An 8,463-nucleotide genomic window follows, 5' to 3' on the forward strand; every position below is an offset into this window, starting at 1 on the left:
GGTCTGGAACAGTCTGCCAGCGGAGGTGGTTCAAGCACCTACATTGAACACCTTCCTGCCCTTTGGGCAGGGGGCTGGACTCGATGATCTTCCGAGGTCCCTTCCAGCCCTAATGTCTATGAAATCTATGAAATCCTGCTGGTCGTACATTTATGTTTTATTACACCATGGGATAGCAAATGGGAGAGACTTTGTGGGTGATATCTAGCCTGTGATAGGTTTTATTATAATCTACTGTGTCTTGCCTAATATTTTTGAGTGATGCAGTTTCTATGCATCATGTAATTTCTGTGCACCTGTGATTTCTGTTGTGTCATGTAAAAGACATTACAGGACTGCCTAATACAATCTTTGTGCCAGGCAGTTTTTTGTATATATACAGCAGATTTTTTTTTCTTTCTTCATTTTACCTCATCACTCCCAGGTATGCCTTTTTGTATTACTGTACTCTAACACCTCACTTCTGTGTCCTGGGCTGACCTTCATCCACACTAAAGGATATTTCTGCATTCTCTATGACTACCTCCACCTGCCATCCATGCTGCACACATAATTGGAGGCGCAGGTTGGAAAGCACTAGTAATAGTTAAAAGTAGCAGTTGTAATAACCTGATGTTTTGCCTTTTGATAAGAAACATTGTATAATCAGCTATGTAGTGATAAAAGTTATAATTCAGAGATGGTTCCTAATTTAGAAGCATGGGGAACTGGGTGATGGTCCCTCAGTTGGGGAGGAGCTGGTAATTAGGGAGGCTACAGAAGCTTGTTAACTGCTCCACAATAAACCTTGCTGTTTAGCTCTCTTTCATGCCTGATTCATTGAACCTAACCATCACTACAAGCTGGACTCCTACTGAAATGATAAGTGTGTTTTTGTTAACTCAGTATGATAAAAGGGGATATACATGTCATGTTTTAGTTGTCGTAAAGATAAAAGTAAAGTTTAGAGTGGTTTGGGAAGGTGTCAGGACCAAGAACAAAAGGGTTCATGGACAGTTCCCCTTACCAGGCCTGCTAGTCTGGTAAAATAGCTTACTTTACTTAGTATGTTCTACAGCCTGATTTATTGCTAAATTGTTATTATTGAGGTATTCTAATAAATAGTTAAGTTCACTTGGTTCTCTCTCTCTCTCTGCTGCACTGTTGACTTTGACCTTTATGGGGAAGGGGAGGGGATTCTAACACAGACTGGGGAAAAACTAATCATTCCCCTCTGGTACTGGTGAGATTCTAAAGAAAAGCTAATGCAGCTCACACTAAGGCAATTTGTATACCTCACAACCCAATACATGTAAAAAAAAAAAAAAAAAACTACTGAGATTTTCTTCCACATAGCTTGCTTTTTTCCACCCAAAGGGAGAGAATGTGGGCCTGTATGACATTTAAATACATGGTCTATGAGCATGTTTTCCTCTCCGCCTTTACCTGCTTCTAGATTAAATATAAGTAAAACCACAATCTTATGAACCTCTAATTATACAAAACTCGTTAATATCTAGGTTCTAAAAATTCATAAAATGCATTAATTTGACTCTAGTTTTGTATATATTTTCAGGAGTCCTCAATATTAGAATCATCATTAGAGGCTTTAATTTTACTTCAGGGATAAAGCCACTCACTTGGCCCTTCTATCATTTCTATTCTCCTGTCCAAATTGCTTCTAGTTTGAATCCTAGAAATGGAGGACTGGAAGGAACCTCAAGAGGTTGAGTTTATCCCCATTCTTATAAACAGGTATGTCTAGACCATGCATGTCAAACTCATGGGGCTTCTTGCAGGTTGGATCCAAACCCTGGGACTCTTCCATGGTCTGTGTCTTCCCACCACCTTTGCAATTAGCTTGCAACCAGACTGACAGCGTGGAATCATGTTGTCTACTCAAATTGACTCGAGGGCAGTAGTATACACAGGGTGCATAGGTCATTGCTCATGTGTATTGTGGGACAAAGAAGTCTTGCTGTCCAAGGGAAATTGGAAGCATCAGCTTGGGGAAAGGAAGTGATGCCTTCCACCTCACAGTTCTTCTTGGAGCACTCCTTGTTGCTGCTTGAATTTTTCTCCAAAAGATAGGTGGTAGGCCAGTCTTCAAGGGCCAAAAAAACCTACTAGGCAGATAGATAACCAATGTGAGTTAACCTGCTGTAAAGCAATAATGGAGAAAAAGTTCAGTAACTTTTACTGCAATGGGCTAAGCTGAGTAATGTAGTAAGAGTGGAGACCTTGCTCAGCCAAACTGCAATACAGCACCAGTTCTCAGTCTTCAAAAGATGACCCCATTGCCATGTTTTCAGTTGGCTCACTGCCCTGCTTGCAGTGTGGGTCTAACAACTATAAATTAATTTGTAGGGTTTGTGACCCCCTCATCTGTGCTACCTCATTTGGGTTGTGACCCTTAGCTTGGGAATTTCTGCAATAAAGTCTTTCTGCACTTTGTCTTCACTAGGTTCTAGTCTGCAGGATAAAATTCTGCTGGCATGGCTGTGTAGGCTAGGAATGAGAAGAAAAACCTCAGTGTAGACACAGCTACGTGGACAGTGCTTTTTGGGGCTAGCTATGCTGACCTGATCCTTTTGGATAGGAGGGGATAGAAATAAATAAAAATGTTTTTCAGGAAGATGGTATAGATAGGATGGCATATTACATATCCTGTTACATATTCTGTCTCCACTGGGGGGCTCTGGAGATAGAGGTAGGCTGGCACAAATTTTGTAATGTATGTAGGGTAGTAAAGCAAATAAAACAGTAAAGCAGGCCTTTTGGGCATTTGAAATAAAGTCTGAAGGTATGGAGTTTCCTTCCTAAGCTTCAGGCATCTGGTTTGGTCTGTTTGCTTTGCTTCCTGTAAGGGTAGAAGCAAGCTGTTGCTCATAAAAGCTTATTCATCTCTGACTCAATGAGTCTGTAAAGTGCACCTCTGCCCTGCCCATTGCATGGCTTCAGACAGTAGTCTTTTCTCTAAAAGGGTATTTATCTTGATAGAGAGATGGGATCCTGGAGCCTGCCAGCATCACTGACATAATTCTAGTTTATTTCCATGGGCTGTGTGTACCCGCAAGACTAAAACAGCTCAGCTGTGGGAGACATGTTTATACCCAGCCTGAGGTTTAATGTACAGCAGGGGTGGCCAATCTGCAGCACATGTACCACAAGTTGCACAGTCAGCCTGTGTATAGCATGTGAGATTGGGGAGGTGACAGGCAGCACAGTGGCAGAATGGGCATGGGATAGAAAGCAGAGCAACAGCTTGGTCAAGGAGCATGGGGCAAGGAACTGAAAGCTGAGCAGAGGATCAGGTAAGGGAAAGGTATCAGAGTAGCACTAGGGGAAGGTGTGGGTCTAAACTGTGGCATGCCTGCCAAAAAGGTTGCCTTCCACTCATGTACACTCCGTAGTTTTTACCTGCATAGCTAGGAGTGTGAAAATATCACTTGCCCCAATTGGTGGAACTGTGCCTGAGAACTATGTTCTCAGTGGTGGCAGATGACAGAACAAAGAGTAACGGTCTCAAGTTGCAGCAAGAGAAGTTTAATTAGAATATTAGGAAAAACCTTCTCACTAGGAGGGTGGTGAAGCACTGGACCAGATTGCCTAGAGAAGTGGTGGAATCTCCATCCTTGGAGGTTTTTAAGACCTGGATTGACAGAGCCCTGGCTGGGATGATCTAGTTGGGGAAGGTCCTGCTTTGAGCAGGGGGGTTGGACTAGATGACCTCCTGAAGTCCCTTCCAACGTTAATTTTCTATGATGCTATGATTTCTATGCCTGTCCTCAACAGCATCCCTGCCCTCATCTGGATGCAGCCATTCCATCCAACAAAAGAGATTCTGCCAGCAAAGTTTGTTCATTTGGGGAGGTGGTGTAGTGAACCCAACTGAAAAAAATCTTCACCTGGCATATCCTATATCTCCTGTAGGTATTGTTCCCAATTTAGTGTAATGAACAAATCTTGGACTTGGTTTATGGACTTGAGCATGTCCTTTTACATGCAACAGCACTAAAACTAACTTGTTCTGCTGCTTATATTTGTGAACACTCCCAATGCAGCCACCAATAATTAAAAAATAGTCTAACTGCACTCATACTGACTCTGTTAGTAGAATGTGCAAGTTAGTAGGATGTACCAGTTGAATTAATGTAGGTTTACCCCTGCTTCAAGGTAAACTGATTACAGAGATGGAGCTATTCCTGAGTATAGACAAAGCCCTAGGAAATTAAAGGAGAAACTAATATTAAGCAGTCTTGGAGAAATAAATGTATCCCTATCACTATCACTATAACATGCAAATGTGTTATGTTCAGTATCATTCAGGTAGAATTCTGATTTTAAAGTAGTAGTTAAAGTCACAAGTACTTTTTAAGAATTTAAGGTTTCAAATAGGGGACTTGCAGCTGGGGTTCACCTAAGATCATATGGCATCATTAGAATATGGCAAGTCTCACCTTCCCTGAGATTTAAAATTATAAGTACCCACTCTAAGTCCTGTTTTAATTGACAGATCTCGGTAGTTGCAGGACCCACAGGTGTTTAACTTGTTTCTATAGTGTGCAGGATAGGAGACTGGCTGGTCCTGCTGAAAGATCATGAGGTAATTAAACTCTAATGCTTCTTTCTGTCCTGGGTCCATCTTATGTTTCTGGCTCTTCACGCATTGTTTACAGCAATAAATTAGTCTTTCAGATCGTAAATACTAAAACCAGGTCTGCTGTGTCCAATGCAGTGAAAAGGTTGTTCTCCCTACAACTTGGAGACATTGGCTATCTAAGTTAGCGATATTGACTATCTAACTTTCATCTGGGAACACAAAGGGTATTTGCCATCTAGTCTGCCTCTTTTGTTTTTGTGCTCTTGATAGATGCTGGAGCCTAGATAGAGGTAACAGTTTTTATCCTTCCGTGTCTTAAAAAAAGAAAAACAAGTTAGGTGTAGGGGTCTGACTCCTTCTAAAGAACTTTAAAACATGGTTTGGCCTAATCCAGACTGAATCTTTATTCATCAGCTGAGTCACCCTAGTGGAGTCAATAAATTGACTTGCGTAAATAGCAACTGCCTTTAAATAAGGATTAGGATTGGGACCACTGCTAGAAAACATACTTAAGTGCAGGCAACTTTAAACTGATGAGACAAATAACCATCAGTTCCTTAGAAATTGTATAAGAAGATGGAAAGTATTAAGAGGATTTCTTTGCGCCTTTGTTTTGTCATCTAATCCAGAGTAAATGAATGTGCTGCAAGAATTTCCTGACTGTTAAATAATATTGTCATGTATTTAGAAAATGAACTTCATTCTTCTTAAGGAGAATGAACTTCATAGCTTTATTCTTCTTAAGGAGAAAGGAAGTATTTAAATTAACACTTGCTTAAAACAATCACTTGCTTTTAAATGCTGAGATAAACAGCACATTTTTGTTAAAAGTTCATAAAGGTTTAGAAGACTAAATATAATATGAAAGATTTTCAACTACAGAAACCCAAATGTGGATTTTCCTTCCTAAATCCATATTTGAGTACATAAATAAGTGGTCAGGCTTCGAAGTATTGAGAATTGTATTTGAAGCCAACGGACAAGCCAAAAAATGCACTCAGATTTTGTGTTGCAATAGAAGTTCTTCGTACAGTGCAAATAATGAGTGATTGATTTCTATACCCCCACCCCACCTTCTTGCCTAGCTAGAATGGTTTGGCATTTTGAACTATGAGTCTAGTATACAATCTCCAGCTGGATCTCAGTAAACCACATTGGCCTTAGTGGTGTATGTAATTTTCACAAAGATTTAAGACATAATCTTACTCTCTATTATAAAAGTATGATATTCCCATTCATTTTGAAATAAATATGTTCATAGGAGAAAAGAACTTGTACCAAAGTCCTCTATGCTCATCCCACTTGAGACACAATTATCACCAGGGGCTTTGTATTCCAAAAAAGGAAATGGAAAGGAAAAGATAGATAAACACACAGAGCCCACATCAGTTACAAGGCATTATTAAGCCCTTGTTCATACTACAATAGCTGAGTCAGGGGACCTGGTTACAACATGGTGCTGTGTAGATATGATTGATTTTTCAGCATATTCTATAGCTGAGCTGTCTGTTGAATGATGGACAACCATTTAGCCCTAGTGAATAAATATTCTGTATATGTTGCCTGACCTATTCTGCTTTTTTAATGTATGATATAGTAAAAAAGGTGAAAAGTAATAACAACCATTCACATAGATGAGAACTATCTTTGAAGATAATAAACCATTTTTAAAGGCTCAATCTGTACTACAACATTTTGCCAGCATATCTAAATTGACTTTAGAAAATAGGTGGACCATAAGGAAATCCAGGTCATCCAGAACATGGCCTCCCCACAGGGGTCAGCAGGGGTGGGGTAGCATGTTGGGCAGGCAGTGGTACCTACCTGTTCACCTGAAAAGAGCTCTATGCTTTTTTGATTCCCAGACAGACTGCACCCGATGCCCCTGTATTTCCAGGATGACCATTATAATTCTCTACAGCTGGCCAGAAATCTGGCATTCTCCTGGCTAAACTGGGACATATAGTCACACTATTAGTAGGGTACTGGGATGCCTGAAAGCCTGCCTATGTCTATACTAGCCAAACAGTTGGTCTAATAAAAGATGTCACCCACAATAATTCTTGTCTTTGGCTGGAATAGTTTTTCATTTGGGGAACTGGCTTAATTTTATCAATAAAGAACTTTTGCCGATTTCTGCTGTGTCTTGCTGCTACAATTATACTAGCCATGTCTTTTCCCAGTGTAGACTGGCCAAAACAAAGTGAAACATATATTACCTGCTATCAAACTTTCATTCTCTAAAATGCTTTTTTGTCAACTTGCTCTCTCTATTTTGTTTTGCTTTTCTACTTAGAAGATGTTTGACCTTGAAGAGAGATGGATTAAGAGATCTTATATAGAGATGGACCCTAAAATTAACCATGGCCAGCTAGTGCCACTTATACTTGACTATGTTCAGGGTAAGAATGTGTGAGCTATATTATTTTAATATATAACACACTTTTCTTAATGGTCAGCATAAGAGTCAAGATTGGATATCCGGGGAAAGGTGGTGTGGGAGCAGGGGAAGACAGCAACAGGTCTATTAAAACAGTGAGATGGGTAAACAGCATGTTTCAGCACAAACAGCAAGGGTGGGGTTTATTATGTGGGAGTGGGGAGGGAACAGGGAAGACATTTGGGCTTTAGCTCAGTGGACAGGGAGGAGAAGGGCTCCAGACATTGTGACTCCAGCCCTGTGGAAAAAGCCTTAGGGCCAAATGTACTTGTCCTTAGGTGACTAAGATTTGTAATTGGGTTTGGCAGACTATGCTGTTGGGTTCTTTAGTATTTGTATGGCATGGTGCGGGTGTGTTGTATTTTGCAGAAAGGAAAGAAGATACAACCCTTGTCTTAATACTTGTAGACTAGGGGCCTACTCCTCTAAGATGCTGAAGTGTTCTTTTATCTCTCACTGAGTTGCAAGATCTTAAAGTAAAAAATCTAAGGAAGTCAATGGGAGATGAAAGAGCTGATTGTGTTGTGGGATCTTTGCCGGTTAGTGAATGATGGTAGCAAATCTTTGATAAAGGCACGGGAGGTGGGGGTGATGGGAAATGAGGCCAAGTAATGCAGGTTTATATTTGTCTTTCCTGGGCCATGAAGTTTTAAAGTTGCATAAGATGTAATAGCTTCCACAGACCTACTAATTTGACTGGAGTTTGCAGGACTGAACAGGAGAGGCAAGACAGTATGGATCAGATGATTATGTCCAGTCATCCTAGGGAAAGGACCAGTCTTGATAGAGTGAGGATATTTCAGTTGGGAAGTTTTATGGACAAATTGTTTCTGAGAAGGAGGAGGAACACAGTTAAGATCCAGGAGAGGACAACTTTTATACTTTGAGGTACAAGTTCTTGCATGAAGACAAGGCTGGTATAGGCAATCCTGGGCCTGCCCCAACCCATACTGTCCCATCCCGCACTGCTGTGCTCTCTGCCTGAGCCATCTACTGGACTGATGAGGAGTCATTGTTGCTCCACTTTGACAAGGCTGTCTCCAAACTCAAGACCAAGGTTTCCTAAACAGTGGGACGTGCCTTTTTTCAGGTGGAGGGGAGGGGAGGTAGGGAGATACTAAAGGTTCCTGGGGGATGTAAGGTCACAACAAAGAGAAAAGTATTATGCACAAAAGCATTGAACAGAATTTGGCAGCTAAAGTAGGGAAGCACAAGAATGGCTGGCTTCACTTTGCAACCTGGCTTTACTTAGCAACAGATTCGCACCTCTTGCAGCCCCAGCAGAGCCTGCTCAGTTGCCAGCTCCCGCAGGCAACCCAGGCTCAACCACAGCTACTGCCCCCGCTCTCCCCAAGACGAAGCGAAAGGTGTTTGTTGTGGGAGACTCCATCCTGCGGGGCACTGAGGGGGCAATCTGCCACCCCGACCCCTTAGCCCGGGA

Source organism: Crocodylus porosus, unplaced genomic scaffold (genome assembly GCF_001723895.1).
Source record: "Crocodylus porosus isolate Cpor-Errol unplaced genomic scaffold, CroPor_comp1, whole genome shotgun sequence".
NCBI lineage: Eukaryota > Metazoa > Chordata > Crocodylia > Crocodylidae > Crocodylus > Crocodylus porosus.